The sequence below is a fragment of the Pseudophryne corroboree genome, chromosome 2, assembly GCF_028390025.1.
Source record: "Pseudophryne corroboree isolate aPseCor3 chromosome 2, aPseCor3.hap2, whole genome shotgun sequence".
NCBI lineage: Eukaryota > Metazoa > Chordata > Amphibia > Anura > Myobatrachidae > Pseudophryne > Pseudophryne corroboree.
In genome coordinates, this window is record NC_086445.1 from 401,576,878 (window position 1) to 401,595,701 (window position 18,824).

The 18,824-nt window shown below is 47.9% G+C and overlaps 1 protein-coding gene across 2 annotated transcripts in view; it reads left to right on the plus strand.

The window, feature by feature from the left end:
* The first annotated feature begins 10,390 nt into the window (after positions 1-10,390).
* CHAMP1 (chromosome alignment maintaining phosphoprotein 1) overlaps positions 10,391-18,824 on the plus strand; it is a 31,244-nt gene continuing 22,810 nt past the window's right edge. Inside the window, exon 1 of one of the 2 annotated variants that reach the window (XM_063953399.1) lies at positions 10,391-10,609. The gene's annotated coding sequence lies outside the window, so the exon portion shown is untranslated. Of the gene's footprint in view, positions 10,610-12,897; positions 13,004-18,824 lie in introns of those variants that run through there. The other variant, XM_063953400.1, reaches the window with a different exon arrangement.

Sequence of the window (18,824 nt, forward strand, 5' to 3'; positions counted from 1 at the left end):
ATAGAACTCCCATCTTAGTAAATTTACCCCTAATGTGTCTGGAACATATCTTATTTATTGTAACCCTTTAGACATTGGGCACCACCAGAAAGGTTAATATACTTATCGCGTTTGGAGCCATTGGTGTACTCTCAATACCCACGTTTTCTATTTGCTGAGCACATTTTTGGATATGCCATTTTAAATCCTTTTATTCCTTTGTATGCGTACAGTACATGAAGTGCCACCAAACATATAAATACATACATGCATATGTGTCTGAAGATGTCAGAACAAGATATCTTCTAACGTACAGTGAAGATTGCTTAAACATCTTTTAATGAGTTCTGCCCCAGCTGCTATCCACCCTTGCCCCCTCCTTACCCTTAGTACTGCCTGCCCCTAACCCTCTCCTTACCCCATCCTTGTACCCCAGCTGCTATCTACCCTTAGCCCCTCACTACCCCTAGCACTGCCTGCCTCTAGCTCCTTCCTTGCCCCTCAGCACTATCCCAACTGCTGTATGCATTTACCACCTTCCCTGCCCCAACACTGTTTTCCCTTACCCCCAGCTTTACCCCAACTTCTCCCTGCCTCTCCCCCCATAATATGTTATGGGACCCTGAAACAGTGGAGTAGGACCCCAATTTTCACTCACCGCGATCACTAGCTCTCAACACTAATATATAAATCCAATAGAACTCTATTAGCCGATACAATGTAACTAAGTGCCAGAGTTGTGCTTACGGGAAAGGCAGCAGTTCTATGGAGTCATATGTTATCAGTACTTTGGGCCTAATTCAGACCTGATCGCTAGGCTGCGTTTTCATGCATCCTGCGATCAGGTCTGAACTGCGCATGTGTATGCAAAACAATGCGCAGGTGCGTTGGTCCGCAGCAACGGGGAGCACTGGGCAGCGACGGGATGGTGCAAGAAAAGCTATCACACGGGTGATCGCAAGGTGACTGAAAGGAAGAGGCTGTTTGTGGGCGGAAACTGTCCGTTTTTAAGAAGTGTCCGGAGAAACGCAGGAGGGACCAGTCATTTGAAGGAAGGGTTTCTGACGTCAGCTCCAGCCCCGAACATCGCACTGGAATAGTAAGCCCTGGTCTGTACAGAGACTGCACAAACTTCTGTTTGTGCAGCTCTCCTGCACATGCGATCGCACCCCTACACAACGATTTCCCCCTCCCCCTGTAGGTAGGGGTTATGGTCGTTAGGTCGACACAACTTAGGTCGACACTAATTAGGGCAACAACTGAATGTCGGCAATGCCATTAGGTCGACATGCATTATGTCGACATGTACTAGGTCGACAAGTCAAATGACCGACATGAGTTTTCCACTTTTTTGGGGGGGATTTTTTCATACTAAACGATCCACGTGGACTACGACTGTAACGGTAATCTGTTCCGAGCGAAGCAGTAGTGGTGCGAGGCACCTTTCCCGAAGCATGGCGAGAGAAGCGAGCCATGCGAGGGGACACGGTGCACTAATATGGGTTCCCCATCACTTTACGGAGAAAACGACACCAAAAACAGTAAAAAAACTCATATCAACCTTTTGACCTGTCGACCTAGTACATGTCGACCTAACGGTCATGTCGACGTATTGGCAGTGTCAACCTAATGAGTGTCGACCTAATGTGGATCGGCCCATACCCGTAGGTGGCGACTACCTGATTGCAGGGATGCAAAGAACGCACCCTAGCGATCAGGTCTGAATTAGGCCCTATATCAGACAATAACAGTACTATGGAACCTGGGGGGTCAGTCCGAGTTGTTCGCTCGTTGCTGATTTTCGCAACGGATCAATTAAGGCGAAAATGCGCATGCGCATGGTACGCAGTACGCATGCGCTAAGTATTTTAGCTCAAAACTTAGTAGATTTACTCACGTCTGAACGAAGAACTTCCATTGTTGAAGTGATCGGAGTGTGATTGACAGGAAGTGGGTGTTTCTGGGCGGAAACTGACCATTTTCTGGGAGTGTGCGGAAAAACGCAGGCGTGCCAGGATAAAACTCGAGAGTGTCTGGAGAAACGGGGGAGTGGCTGGCCGAACGCAGGGCGTGTTTGTGACGTCAAACCAGGAATGAAAGGGCCTGAGCTGATCGCAGTGTAGGAATAAGTCTCGAGCTACTCAGAAACTGCTAAGAATTTTCTATTCGCAATTCTGCTAAGCTAAAATACACTCCCAGAGGGCGGCGGCCTAACGTGTGCAATGCTGCTAAAATCTGCTAGCGAGCGAACAACTCGGAATGAGGGCCTTGATGACAATAACTCTCCTTACTATCTCTATATAAAGAAATTGAGTTGTTTGAAATTGTCTGAAAATTAATATCAATGTAAAGGCCCCAGCTCCATAGAATCCACTGGATCAATATTCAAGTAGATAATAGTAAAAAAATTAGCAATCATCCTTTTACTAACATACATCATAGTTACTGTCACTGTAATTTCCAGTGACATTTGGCTGCTGCATAAATGCAACCTGAGTACGTCACAGATTGAAATGCTTTAAGCGGCCTTTGGTGTAATACAATCTCCATCACGACATGGTCACTGAATATGGTTATTCTGTAATTCATAGCCAACAGTTGCAATTTAATTATCAAGGGAGAGTCCATATCTTTGTGATCTGAGGTGAGAAGGTCTTAGCTATCTGAGGCCAGCCAAATGTCATCATATAAGAGCGGTTTGAGGGCCTGATTCAGACCTGATCGCTGCTGTGTGTTTTCATACAGCGGGCGATCAGGTCATAACTGCGCATGCGTATGCATCGCAATGCGCACACGCGTCGGCCAACAACACAGGCATTGCCGGTCAGTGACAGGATGGTGCGAAAATTTCATACGCTCAGGCGTTTGCAAGGTGATTGACAGAATGCCATTTGGGGGTGGTAACTGACCGTTTACCGGGAGTGTCCAGAAAAACGCAGGCGTGCCCAAGCGTTTTCAGAGAGGGTGTCTGATGTCAGCTCCGGCCCCGGTCAGCCTGTTGTGATTGCACTGTAGGAATAAGTCCTGGGCTGTGCACAGACTGCACACTGAGTGAGGTGCGAACAGATTTGCAGCTGGCTGCATGCGATTGCACAGGCGAATTTCCACTCCCCCTTGGGCGGCGACTATCCGATTGCAGGTCAGCAACATTAGCAGCACAGTGATCAGGTCTTAATCACCCCCTGAGTCTGTTATTCAATAAATAGTAGCTTTTTAAAATCCAGAGAATAGTCGGATGAAATAAGTTAACTTATTTTTCTCTGTTCTTTCATACTTTTCTTTTATATCAAACTAAACTAACTTGCCACAGTCTAACTCCAACCCTCCTCTAGCAGCCTAACCCTAACCTCCTGCCACAGCCTAACTCCAACCCTCCCCTAGCAGCCTAACCCTAACCTCCTGCCACAGCCTAACTCCAACCCTCCCCTAGCAGCCTAACCCTAACCTCCTGCTGCCTCCTAACTCCAACAATCCCCTGCTGCCTAACCCTAGCCTCCTGCCATAGCCTAACTTCAACTCTACCCCCTGCTGCCTAACCCTAGCCTCCTGCCACAGCCTAACTTCAACTCTACCCCCTGCTGCCTAACCCTAACCTCCTGCCACAGCCTAACCCCAACCCTACCCCCACAGCCTAATCCTAACCTCCTGCTGCCACCTAACTCCGACTCTCCCCCCACAGCCTAATCCTAACCTCCTGCTGCCGCCTAACTCCGACCCTCCCCCCGCAGCATAATCCTAACCTCCTGCCACAGCCTAACTCCAACCCTCCCCTAGCAGCCTAATCCTAACCTCCTGCTGCCTCCTAACTCCGACCCTCCCCCCGCAGCATAATCCTAACCTTCTTCTGCCGCCTAACTCCGACCCTCCCCCCGCAGCATGATCCTAACCTCCTGCAGCCTCCTAACTCCGACCCTCTCCTCGCAGCATAATCCTAACCTTCTTCTGCCGCCTAACTCCGACCCTCCCCCCGCAGCATGATCCTAACCTCCTGCTGCCTCCTAACTCCGACCCTCCCCCCGCAGCATAATCCTAACCTTCTTCTGCCGCCTAACTCCGACCCTCCCCCCGCAGCATGATCCTAACCTTCTTCTGCCGCCTAACTCCAAATCTCCCCACACAGCATAATCCTAACCTCCTGCTGCCGCCTAACTCCAATCCTCCCCATACAGCATAATCCTAACCTCCTGCTGCTGCCTAACTCCAATCCTCCCCACACGGCATAATCCTAACCTCCTGCTGCCGCCTAACTCCAATCCTCCCCACACAGCATAATCCTAACCTCCTGCTGCCGCCTAACTCCAATCCTCCCCACCAGTGGCGGAACTACCGCCAGTGCAAGCAGTGCCTTGCACTGGGGCCTGCCACTGTCAAGGGGCCCAAAGCCAGTGCGGCATGTAATGAGTCAAACTGACTCATTACATGCCGCTGTCCGGCCAAAGCCCCCCCTACTCGCTTACCCGTCACTTGGTCTTGGTCTGAGCTGGTCCCGTGCTTTATTGCGGCGTCACTACGCATGACCCCATGCCAGCCCGTCCCTGCTGCTGCCGCTGACTCCGAGGAGCTGAGCAGCGGAACAGCACTTCCAGCCACACTGATTAGGAATCCGGGGCGGAAGTCCCGAAGGCAACGGAGTCTGTTGCCTCCAGGCTCCAGCCCTGAAGAGGGTAACTGGCTCCTCCACTGGCTCCCGACTATCAGCAGTGGCTGGCTGGGTAGGGGGCAGGGTGACATATTCCCCCCCGGCTGGTACACTTTAGAGGTTTTGGGGCCGCTGCGACGGCAGCAAGGGAAAGGCTCCTCCTCCCTTTACATGCAATCAGGCAGAGGCTGCAGCCAGGCTGACTGGGCTCCGCTGCCCCTCTCAGAGACGCGGGCAAGGAGATGTGATCGCTGCCCCCAGCCCGCTGCATCAAGTCATATTGCTAAGCTGCCAGCCACTGCCATGTAATGCTACCATAGCAGCTCACCAGCCCGTGCTGTCCCTGGCTCCGTTGCATGTGCTTGACCCCGGCTACAGTAGTTCTTCCGGTTCCTGCTCCAGAAAGACAGAAGCTTAGCATGCACAGAGGAGAGCAGAGCTGCTGCCTGCCGTGGAACCTCTCATCCTGGGAGGAATAGCCACAATCATCCAAACAGGTAAAAACTGCATGTCATGGTGATCTTTACGTATTCAGTATGTGGAGGGGGGGTTGATAGGCATAAAGTATAGGTGATATGCATTATGTAAATAAGGGGAGTAATAGGTACAGTATATAAGGGGTGTGGGGAGAGGGATGATAGGCATTATGTATACATGGGGTGTGTGAATGGTTGGGATGATAGGCGTATATTTGGGGTGTGGGAGTTATAGGCATAAAGGCATAGGGGGATAAAATGCATAAGTGGTGTTGGGTTGTGTGATGTGCACAAAAACGGGACGCTGTCTGCCGTAAAGTGTAAAAAGGGGACGCTGTCTGCCGTAATGTGTAAAAAGGGGACGCTGTCTGCCGTAATGTGTAAAAACGGGAACGCTGTCTGCCGTAATGTGTAAAAAGGGGGACACTGTCTGCCGTAATGTGTAATAATGGGGACGCTGTCTGCCGTAATGTGTAAAAAGGGGGACACTGTCTGCCGTAATGTGTAAAAGGTGGACGCTGTCTGCCGTAATGTGTAAAAAGGGGACGCTGTCTGCCGTTATGTGTTAAAGGTGGACGCTGTCTGCCGTAATGTGTAAAAAGGGGACGCTGTCTGCCGTAATGTGTAAAAAGGGGACGCTGTCTGCCATAATGTGTAAAAAGGGGACGCTGTCTGCCGTAATGTGTAAAAAGGGGAATCTGTCCGCCGTAAGGTGTAAAAGGGGCTCTACCTGGTGTAGTGGTGCTACTGTGCAGCGTAATTTGAATAATGGAGACTACTGTGCACCGTTATATGAATTGGTATTATTTTGTAGCCACACCCCTTCCCCATGAAGCCACGCCCCTATATATTTTGCGCGCGCCTACCGCGCACACTGCCCCTGTTTTACATAGAGGGGGTGGGCTCCGATGCCGTTTCCTGCACACAGCGCTAAAATGTCTAGTTACGGCACTGTTGCTAGGTATACCATTTCCCTGGCCCTGAGCAGGTCCCCCTCACCAGATCCTCTCCATGGGTGAGGGGGTGGACTTGGACGGGATTGGGGGGCCCAAAGCATTTTGTCGCACATGGGCCCACCGCTCGCTAGTTCCACCACTGCTCCCCACACAGCATAATCCTAACCTCCTGCTGCAGCCTTTCCCCAACCCTCCCCCAGCAGCCTAACCCCATCCCTCCCCCCCTGCAGCCTAACCCTAGCCTCCTGCCATAACCTAACTTCAACCTTCACCCTGCAGCCTAACCCTAACCTTCTGCCACAGCCTAACTCCAACCCTCCCCCTACAGCCTAACCCTAACCCTCCCACTGCAGCCTAATCCTAAGGTCTACATTGCCAGTTGACATTTTAACAATGTCGACATCATAACTGTTGACACTGTGGTGTCAACAATATGAATCTCAACATTGTTACTGTTGACGTTTTGACTACATGCTAAACAAACATAATATGCATGTCCATGTGAATCCATATTATATTCCCTTGTGTATATTGTAAAATAGCATTTGAATGACCCATTTTCGCTGATACACCCACAAACTTTGCTATTTTAAAATGTAATCGATGTGCCTATTTAATTAAGCTACAGTAGTCACACCATGCACACAATATTGCCATGTTTTCCAATTTAACACAATTTGTGCTTGCAACACCAAGGGGTAAATTTACTAAGATGGGAGTTCTATTTAAGATGGGATGTTGCCCATAGCAAAAGAGTCCAGGTATTATCTTCTAGAAGGTGCTAGATGAATGAGAAGTAGAATCTGATTGGTTGCTATGGGCAACATCCCATCTTAAACAGAACTCCCATCTTACTAAATTTACCCCCAAGTGTGATGTTGTATGTGGAGCCGTTGTGGCTGGTCCTGTGTCTTGTCATCTGTGGGAATATATATGAATAACCCATGTTTGTGGGGATGCCGAGCCGGCATTTCACCGTCTGTCAGGATTCTGACGTCGGTCTCCTGAACGCCGGATACCCACAGCCGGGATATTAACTGCATCCCCATCTGTGATAAGAGGCAGATGTGCTATGGATCAGTGGTTAATGGCTAGTGCGGGGGAGTGTGGGTAGCTCATTTTGAAACAATATGTACAGTAATTGAAGTGGAAATTTATAAGTAATTGAATGTTTATTGTAAGTCAATGGAAATGAACAGTATTCCAACTGAGAAGTGGGAGACATGGCAGTTTTGCTTATTGCCCCACACAAGCCTACTTTGACCACTGGGTATGTACAAAGAGATAGCTATCATTAGAAGTGATCAAGTGTAAATTAGGTATTAAAGCTTGCATATAAAGCTTGGCAGCATGTACTGGACCCATCATCTAGTGCCATGTGACCACACCAAACACCCACGCTGGTTTTATGGGCTGATAAAATTTCCGCTGTGCTGCTACATAGTAATGAGATTATGACCCATGGTGCACTGTTGTAGAAGAGTCTATATGGGGCTGATTTAGTCCTGCACACATCCTGAATCGCTCGCAGTTGACCAATGTTTTCAGAACTGTACATGCGCTGGGGCCACAGTGCACATGTGCTACAATGTCACTGCGACCCAGGTTGCAGTGCCCTGGATGCTGCAGCCTGTCATTTGCTGTGGGATCAGTGATGGGGAGAACTTGACAAAACGGGGCATATCAGCCCTGTTTAGTCGGCGTACTGAGCCCAGTGTTTGCGTCTTCTGACGCAGATTTGCTGGCTTCTGCAGCAGAGTTCTGGTGGCCATTCCTTAGGGTTACTCAGAAAGTCAATGCCTGCCCAATGGTGATCTGATGCTGTGTTTTCGGATGCAGCAGCTGATCATAGAAGCCAGTAGTGGGCGTCTTTTCACTTAAGATGTCTCCTGCTGCTTTTGCATATTACCACACAGCCACTGCATACAAAAAACATACAAAGTGAGTACAAAGGTCCTGATTCATGTCTGTAAGTAAAGCAAAACAGCAAGTAACTGCATACCTCCCAACTGTCCCGATTTCAGCGGCACAGTCCCGCTATTCAGACACTGTCCCGCTGTCCCTCCCGCGGGTCACAGTGTCCCGCGGGCGGGGGGGCAGTTGGGGAGGCTTTGATCACCCGCTGCTCTGCAAAGCAGCGAGTGATCTCTAAATAGATGCTGTGCGCACGCGCACAGCATCTATTCAGTGCAGGGAGTGAGCCGGGGGCTGCCCAGCTGCTCAGGGAGCGCTGGGCACGCCACCCAAAATGACTAAAACGGACCCACGGTGCGTGGCCACGCCCACTCGATTGTAGCAACGCCCCTCCCATACGAGGCCACACCCCCTTTTCGGGACGCACACGGCTAGGCCGCGCAGAGTGTCCCGATTTATGAACATTCAAAGTTGGGAGGTATGTAACTGGGACATGTTGGACTGCAAGTGGGACAGATGTATCACGGGCAAACTGGGATTTAGATCTGGGTGAAATGTAAATTGCAGTGTAAGAAAAAAAGCCGTCCAACATTTGCTGGATACATGCAGAAGCAGACGGTATTTACCCTGCACAGAAACAATATAACCCACCCAAATCTAAATCTCTCTGCACATTACAGGGTGGCAGGCAGTAACTGAATAGCTCCGGCCAGAACTGCAACATCGTGGTAACGCCTGTGTTTAATTCAATCTGCCCCATTGAGGCTGACAGTGTAGGAGACACACCCAGATGTCACTCCAACACAGCACTGGTCACACCTCATCCACCTCTTACAATAGACCATTGATTATATTCAGCCCAACGGCCCTTAATCTAACCCTGCCAGATGGTGACTGACTGTTAAACATTTATTGGTAAATGTTGAATCCTGTCAATGGGCCTGATTCAGGCGGATGCTATGCCGATGTTTGTGCAGATGGACAATGTTTCTTGTATCAGTCGCACTGCTCATGTGTTGCAATGACCTACCGACAGAGGTCGTCGTGAGAATTTGTTTTGTGGACAAGTCGCAGTCAGCAGTTTCACTGGCCCCTGACGCCTTAGTTCCACAGGGTTTCTCAAATGATCCATTGTACGCAAGCAGCAGTTTAGAGGCACAGCCGGTGGGCATCTATGTACAAATTCCAGTGGTAGTGCCTAGCATAATTTATCAGTTCCGCAATGCGCAGAAAGATGCAGTAGCAACGGGGTAAGCATCCACCTCTGAATCAGCACACAAGAGAGCAGATGACAGGCATTTTGGGTCAGGGCTGGGCACGTGGCAGTTTTATGGTTGCAAGAGTCACTCCCTTCAAGTTCACTGCCTCGTCAGTGGGGGTGGTGATTGTGGTTCGTAACTGATGTTGGACTCCGTGTACACACTGATGATTAGTTAAGCTCAGAGCCAGTCAGGTCAAAGGGACAGGCTGGTTGGTTGCATTGGGATGGCAGGCATGTCATGAATGATGCCAACATCACAGGAGTCGCAAGAGGAGCTGAGGAGGCAAGCCTGACAAAGTAGCCAGCGAGTGCAGCAACCAGCCACTAGTGTGTGCGGGAGGCTGAGTGTGACTTTGACTAGTAGTGAGCACTATCGGTTAACAATAGAAACCACAGAAGTCTCTGAACCAATGTTAAAGACTAAACCAGTTGTTCCAAAATGCAGTCCTCAAGGCACCACAACAGTCCAGGTTTTAGGGATATCCTTGCTTGTGCACAGATGGTATAAGACTGCCTGAGGTACTAATTTACCTGTGCCTACGCATGGATATCCTTAAAACCTGGTCTGTTGGGGTGACTTGAGGAAGCACTACTAAATAAAGTGTTGTAAACTACAATGTTTTATAACCAATTTTTAATACCCCGTAGTACAGGCGTCTTGTACTAAGAAAGAAGCATCAGCTGGATGATTTGATAATAAGCGGGATGAGAGGGTCAGGACAGGGGTGTGGCATGTAAGGTCGACAGTGTTTGGGTCGACCACTATTGGTTGACAGCAAGTAGGTCTACATGTTCTAGGCCGACAGGTCAAAAGGTCGACATTAGTTTTTTGGTGTGGTTTTCTCAGTACAGTGACCGGGAACCCCAATTAGTGCACCATGTCCCCTCGCATGGCTCGCCATGCTTCAGGCAAGGTGTCTCGCTCCGCTACTGCGGTGCTCGGCACAGGTTACCGTTCCCAATTGTAGTTCAAGTGGATCAAAAAGTATGAAAAAGTTAATTACAAAAAAAGTGAAAAACTCCTGTCGACCCTTTCACCTGTCGACCTACTTACTGTCCACCAAAACATTGTCGACCTAAAGACCGGATCCCCAGGACGGGGCTGTTTATATCAGCACATAATGTGACATAGCGAGTATTTTCCCGTTCCTGCAGCCGCTGCCGCCCTCCGGTGCCCCCTAGTGGTGGTCTGACGGCCGTGCATCCCTGGCGGCCCAGCGTCGCTGCGGAAGTGACGCCGTACGGCCCGCGAATTTGACGCTCCAAATTCGTGGTCTCTTTCGCCGGGATCTTGAGCTGCAGCTCCCCGTTCTTTGCATGTGCCCGCCCCGCAGCTTACCCTCGTCCTGGCGATGAGTGGATCTCAGCCCGGCAGAGAGAAGAGGTGAGTAGCAGCGCAGAGGCCTGCGGGCGGCGGGTCACACACTGACATACAGCGCTTGCCTTCCCCGGTGTGCTCCGTGCCTCCCACACAGTGGCCCTGTTATCCCTGCAGTCTACCATGCCACCGGTGCTGCGGACAGGGGGTAGGGGGGTGAGGTTGGGAGCAGTGTCTTACTACGGTTGTGTAAACCGCAGTCCCCAGTGTCACCCAGCATCACCCTGTAACACATGCCTCATTTTATATAAAGGGAAGTGAAATCCTTTCTGTTCAATATGTATGGTAAAAATATATCGTTACACACATGTATATAGTCTCCTCTCATGGCAGGATGAGGCATTATACAGCCCCTTAGCCAAGCTCCAATCCTCGCTGAGACAAGCCTATGCGATAGGCATCGGAAATCCATAACCTACTTCTGTCACACGCATTGAAAGCCCTCTGGTTGCTGTACATACAGTAGATGCAAGGGGCACAGACAATATGGGGGTGAGAGTGAGCTATACCTGCTTATTTATCCATTACAGCACTGAGGTCATGGGTTCAATTCCCACCCTGGGCCTAATATGTGCCAGTATACGCCTTTCCCCATTTAAGCCTTATGGCTAAATTAGCCATGTAATGGAATCTACGACTTATCCACGCCTTGTGATTTTTCTTAACGCATGCTGCTTTAATCTGCTACTTTTATATTCATTCTCTTGAGGCAAAAAGTAAAAATTGGGAATCCATCCAATCGCTACTCGTGGTGGAGCATTTAGCCATGCTACGCCTTTCATGCCAGATGAAGCAAAAAGGGAAAGGGTGTATGAGAATACATATGTAGGTTAATTGGCTACCAACAAAAGTGAACCGTAGTGTGTATGTACATGGGCAGATTAGATGGGCCAAGTGGTTTTATCTGCCATCAAAATCAATGTTTCTATAAAAACAATGTATACATCTATATGTGCTACAGAGATGGACTTAGGTGGATGTGTTAGCACTATGGATAATGTCCCCTTTCATTAACACCCTGTTGAATATGAAGTGGGTGAGGACCCTGATGGGCACTTCACTGGCTGTAAAAGCAGGCCTATTTGTACACAGAAAGGGGTTCCCTAGTGCACCCCTGAGAGTAAACTGGTAGCGAGTGTGTACGTACTTGGCGCTAGCCAATATGGAGCCAAATACTAGGTATGCTTACTAGTCGGTACAAGTATCTAAGAGTAAACAAGATAAAAGGATACATTTAATATAATGAACAATACATATGTTAGCTTTACTCCAAATGGCATAAACAGTGCAAGAAAGACAATATCAATATAAAAGATATGGGTGAGTGGTATGGATCATACCAGAAAAATGATGGAGCAGCAGGTGATGTTAGCAGAGTAATTTGGATATACCCTGCAACTGAGCATTCTGGTATATAGTGTAGGGATCCAAAGGTCAATCCACAATAAAGTATCTATACAGTTGGCAGCTGCATAGACCCTTTGTTCCAGCCCTATTGTGTACTGACCCGTGGATCCCTACACTATATACCGGAACGCTCAGGAGCCTGTAGCAGGGTATATCCGGACTACTCTGCTAACCTATTTAAATCGTAGTGTAGCGCTCAGTCCTGGCTACTAGTTTTGTTTGTCTAGGTAAAAATAGTGTTGTCTGTGAGTACCCTTGGGTTGTTTACAACCAAATATACGTGATATGGTGATAACTCTTATATGGTGTATGGTTTCACAGATAAATCATAGTATGTTTCTAAATAACTGTCCATATACAGTTGGTTAATAATAATAGAAATGATGAGTTTTATTAGTTGCTAATAATAAGGTTAGGGATATGAAAAATGATAAGTAGAAGAGTTGTTTAGTCAAAAAACTCTTTGTCTCTAAGTTCATTAGGTATGTGCTGCAGCCTGCGGCGTCCCGCACAGCTGCTGACAGTCTTTTGGTTTGTGGTGAAGTTCAGATTCTGTGTCAAATCCGGGGGAAAAAAGTCTATATAAACAAAATGCAGTCTTATGATGTATTCACGGAGGGAGTGTTTAGGGTTAACCGGAATAAAGTAAGGTTGCTCCGGACTTGGTCTTTTTCTCTAGTCTCAGCTTCCCAATGGTGTGTCCTGGTACAGACACGCCTGGGAGCTCGAGGGTTCGAGAGGCTGACCTGTCTAGGGTCTGTCTGTTGCTAGGCAGCGTAGTTGGCTTCCGGGTTCCCCGATCACGTGACCGGGTCTCTGCTTCGTAGTTAGCGCTTAGTTCAGTCTTGTTTGTTTTGGTTTTAGATTTGCAATGTTAAAGATCCAACGCGTTTCAGCCTCTAGGGCCTTCCTCTACGCTGCCTAGCAACAGACAGAAGACCAGGAGAAGAAGCCGGTGACGGAGTGCGGCGGGGAAACAGGAGAGAATAGAAGGTGAGTCTCCGTATGCGGCGGGTGTCACTCGTGAAACTGCTCCGTAGAGCGCTGACCGAGTTTCCCCCTCACCCTAGACAGGTCAGCCTCTCGAACCCTCGAGCTCCCAGGCGTGTCTGTACCAGGACACACCATGGGAAGCTGAGACTAGAGAAAAAGACCAAGTCCGGAGCAACCTTACTTTATTCCGGTTAACCCTAAACACTCCCTCCGTGAAGACATCATAAGACTGCATTTTGTTTATATAGACTTTTTTCCCCCGGATTTGACACAGAATCTGAACTTCACCACAAACCAAAAGACTGTCAGCAGCTGTGCGGGACGCCGCAGGCTGCAGCACATACCTAATGAACTTAGAGACAAAGAGTTTTTTGACTAAACAACTCTTCTACTTATCATTTTTCATATCCCTAACCTTATTATTAGCAACTAATAAAACTCATCATTTCTATTTTCTCTGACGTCCTAAGTCGATGCTGGGACTCCGTAAGGACCATGAGGAATAGCGGCTCCGCAGGAGACTGGGCACAACTAAAAGAAAGCTTTAGACTAACTGGTGTGCACTGGCTCCTCCCACTATGACCCTCCTCCAGACCTCAGTTAGAATCTTGTGCCCGGCTGAGCTGGATGCACACTAGGGGCTCTCCTGAGCTCCTAGAAAGAAAGTATATTTTAGGTTTTTTTATTTTACAGTGAGATCTGCTGGCAACAGACTCACTGCAGCGAGGGACTAAGGGGAGAAGAAGCGAACCTACCTGACTGGAGGTAGCTTGGGCTTCTTAGGCTACTGGACACCATTAGCTCCAGAAGGATCGAACACAGGACCCGACCTCGATCGTTCGGTCCCGGAGCTGCGCCGCCGGCCCCCTTACAGAGCCAGAAGCAAGAAGTGTACCGGAAAATCGGCGGCAGAAGACTTCTGTCTTCAACAAGGTAGCGCACAGCACTGGAGCTGTGCGCCATTGCTCCTCATGCACACCTCACACTCCGGTCACTGATGGGTGCAGGGTGCTGGGGGGGGGCGCCCTGAGGGCAATATAATACACCTTGGCTGGCAAATCTACACCATATATAGTCAGGAAGGCTATATAGGTGTAAAAATACCCCTGCCAGAATTCCAGAAAAAGCGGGAGAAGTCTGCCGGAAAAGGGGCGGGGCTATCTCCCTCAGCACACTGGCGCCATTTTTCCCTCACAGCTCCGCTGGAAGGACGCTCCCTGGCTCTCCCCTGCAGTGTCAAGCTACATAAGGGTAAAAAAGAGAGGGGGGGGCACTAAATTTAGGCGCAGTATATATAATATAAGCAGCTATAAGGGAAAAAACACTCATTTATAGTGGGATCCCTGTGTTATATAGCGCTCTGGTGTGTGCTGGCATACTCTCTCTCTGTCTCCCCAAAGGGCTTTGTGGGGTCCTGTCCTCTGTCAGAGCATTCCCTGTGTGTATGCAGTGTGTCGGTACGACTGTGTCGACATGTTTGATGAGGAGGCTTATGTGGAGGCGGAGCAGATGCCGATAAATGTGATGTCACCCCCTGCGGGGTCGACACCTGAGTGGATGGTTCTGTGGAAGGAATTACGCGACAGTGTCGACTCCTTGCATAAAAGGTTTGACGACATACCAAATATGGGACAGCCGGCTTCTCAGCCTGTGCCTGCCCAGGCGTCTCAAAAGCCATCAGGGGCTCTAAAACGCCCGCTACCTCAGATGGCAGACACAGATGTCGACACGGATACTGACTCCAGTGTCGACGACGATGAGACTAATGTAACTTCCAATAGGGCCACACATTATATGATTGAGGCAATGAAAAATGTGTTGCATATTTCTGATGTTACCCCAGGTACCACAAAAAAGGGTATTATGTTTGGAGAGAAAAAACTACCAGTTGTTTTTCCTCCATCTGATGAATTAAATGAGGTGTGTGAAGAAGCGTGGGCTTCCCCCGATAAGAAACTGGTAATTTCTAAGAGGTTACTAATGGCGTACCCTTTCCCGCCAGAGGATAGGTCACGTTGGGAAACATCCCCTAGGGTGGATAAAGCGCTCACACGCTTGTCAAAGAAGGTGGCACTACCGTCTCCGGATACGGCCGCCCTGAAGGAACCTGCTGATAGAAAGCAGGAGGCTATCCTGAAGTCTGTATATACACACACAGGTGTTATACTGAGACCAGCTATTGCTTCAGCATGGATGTGCAGTGCTGCAGCTGCGTGGTCAGATTCCCTGTCGGAAAATATTGATACCCTAGACAGGGACACTATATTGCTAACCGTAGAGCATATTAAAGACGCACTCTTATATGAGGGATGCACAGAGGGATATTTGCCGGCTGGCATCTAAAATAAGTGCAATGTCCATTTCTGCCAGGAGAGGGTTATGGACTCGGCAGTGGACAGGAGATGCAGATTCTAAAAGGCACATGGAAGTTTTGCCTTATAAGGGTGAGGAGTTGTTCGGGGATGGTCTCTCGGACCTCGTTTCCACAGCAACAGCTGGGAAGTCTATATTTCTCTAACATCCTAAGTGGATGCTGGGGACTCCGTAAGGACCATGGGGATTAGCGGCTCCGCAGGAGACTGGGCACAACTATAAAGAAAGCTTTTAGACTACTGGTGTGCACTGGCTCCTCCCACTAAGACCCTCCTCCAGACTTCAGTTAGATTCTTGTGCCCGGCTGAGCTGGATGCACACTAGGGGCTCTCCTGAGCACCTAGAAAGAAAGTATATTTAGGTTTTTTATTTTACAGTGAGATCTGCTGGCAACAGACTCACTGCAGCGAGGGACTAAGGGGAGAAGAAGCGAACCTACCTAACAGGTGGTAGTTTGGGCTTCTTAGGCTACTGGACACCATTAGCTCCAGAGGGATCGACCGCAGGACCCGACCTTGGTGGTCGTTCCCGGAGCCGCACCGCCGTCCCCCTTACAGAGCCAGAAGCAACGAAGAGGTCCGGAAAATCGGCGGCAGAAGACTTCGGTCTTCACCAAGGTAGCGCACAGCACTGCAGCTGTGCGCCATTGCTCCTCATGTACACCTCACACTCCGGTCACTGATGGGTGCAGGGCGCTGGGGGGGGGGGGAAATATACATCATATATAGTCCTAGAGGCTATATAGATGTAAAATTACCCCTGCCAGAATTCCAGAAAAAGCGGGAGAAAGTCCGCCGAAAAGGGGGCGGGGCTTCTCCCTCAGCACACTGGCGCCATTTTTCCCTCACCGTTCCCTGTGAGTTCCCTGGCTCTCCCCTGCAGTCTGAACACTACAGAAGGGTAAAAAAAGAGAGGGGGGGCACTAAATTTAGGCGCAGTATAGATATATATATATATATATATATATATATATATATATATATATATATATATATATATATATATATATATATATATATATATATATATGATATATATATAGTCCAGAAATAGATCCGGCACTCAAGTGGTCAAAAGAACAATGACCTGTGTGCCATTGCAAAATTCACACATCAACTGAAGTTCAGAATAATCCACATTCAGAACAGGCAAGGCACTCCAGGGTTTTTACAATGAGATAATTTTTATGTAAGCATGAAACTCAGTACATCACCGTAAGCACTTCATCATCAGAACAATGCTGCATTTCGGGCCCCGCAGGGTCCCTTCCTCAGGTAGGTGAAAGTGCTGTAAGAAAAGACAAACATGTACAAACGACACAAAGCACTTACCTAAATAGACTCACCCCGCTTGCATGTGCGGCTTCAGGACGGCGTGGTACTTCCGGTGGGCGACGGGCGCAGTCCCGGTGACATCATCCCCATGCGCGGTAACTATGGCAACCCGTATGCACCGCATACTACACAGCCGTTTGGAACGCATCATCCTTGCACTGGGAGGCTATTTGGAAAGAACAAACAAATCAAAGACAACATCACTTATAAAAAAGTACAAAGTAGTAACCTATAATAAATATATACACAACATGAATATGAAGTCATATGATCAAGGGCGATAAATCAACCGTGTATAGACATGCATATATAGCAAAAAATAATCAATATTAAGGGGGAACTAAATGAAGAGACAGGCAAAAAGAGACTGTATAATGTATAATGCAGAAACTAAAAATAACTAAGAGACTCCAAATTAACCACAGACGCAGTAAACCAGTACTAAATGGACTAATCTAAAGAAATGACACAGTCAAATAGTGCGAAGGGCATTCCAATTAATCTTTTCATTTAAGCCAGATGGTTGTAGAGCATTAAGTTTCAGAATCCATCTTGCTTCTAATCTGTGTAGAGCCAGTATTCTATCACCACCCCTATGTAAGGGGGGAACATGATCAATAAGTTGATATTTTAAATCAGATAAAACATGGGCTTTAGCACAGAAATGCCTAGAGACCGGCTGATCATTAGACTTGCCGGCTAGTGCTTGATTAATATTAGAACGATGTAATGCCATTCTATCTCTCAAGGTGCGACTAGAAAGACCTACGTAAATTAATAAACAGGGGCAAATGATACAATAAATAATAAAACGAGTGGTACATGTCATGACGTGTTGTAATTTAAATTTCTGTTTAGTTAAGGGGTGGACAAACTCAGATCCCGGTATCAAAGCTGTACAAGTAGTACAGGATAGGCAACGATAGCTGCCAGGTTTTTTACTGGTGCCGAAGATGCCCAATTTGGGTGAATAGTCAGTGATATCAGTCTTAACTAGAAGATCCCGTAAGTTCCGTCCTCGTCTATAACTGGTCATGACTTGTGTGTCATGAAAACAGGCTAGTGATTTGTCCGTCTTGACAATAGGCCAGAGAGCTCTGGTGGCCCGAGGAATAATGGGACTAGCCGTTGAATATTTAGTCGACCAGATAAATTTATGCTGAGCCGGATTTGCCTGAGATCGTGAATGAAATAGGGTCTCTCTATCCATGTCCATAATATTTGATTTGGTCTCATTTAGATCTCTCATATTATAGCCCCTCTTTGCAAATTTCTCCACTACTATTTGTAGTGCGTCATCCAAAAGTGCATGATCACTCGTAATTCTTGCCACCCGAAGCATCTGTGAGCGAGGCAGCCCTCTTTTCAATGCAGGTGGATGGTGACTGCTCGCATCTAATAACGAATTTCTATCAGTCGACTTGTAGAAGACCGTGGTGGTCAATTTACCTTCATTCAAATGGACTGTGACATCCAGATAGTCTATTTGACTGGTACTATAAAGGTATGTGAACTTAATTGGGCCTGGTTGAGCATTGATGCTATTCATCATGATTTCGAATGACGTACCGGTCCCATTCCATAGAATGAATAAATCATCTATGTATCTGATGAACCATAGAATTTTCTGTGAAAAGGTAGGATTGTCAAAAAATAAAGATTGTTCTTGTTGGAACATAAAAACGTTGGCATACGCCGGGGCCACGCTACTCCCCATGGCACAGCCTGCCAACTGAAGATAGAAACTACCATTAAACAAAAAATAGTTCTTAGTGAGAATCAACCTAAGTAGCTGTAAAAATAATGGTTTGTCGAAATTGAAGTCTTCCTCCAAGTTGTAAATAAACGACTCCATGGCCTCAATGCCAGCTTCATGAGGAATCGACGTGTATAAGGAGGAGACATCCATGGTACATAGTACTGTATCAGGAGGTAAATCTTCCAAAACCATAATTTTTCTCAAAAAGGTGGAGGTATCTTTCAGATATGTCGCACGTTTGGTGATGTGTGGTTGTAATATAGAATCCAAAAGTTCAGCCACTGGTTGGTATAAGGATCCCCTCGCCGAAACGATGGGACGACCTGGAGGGTTATCTAGGCTTTTGTGAACTTTA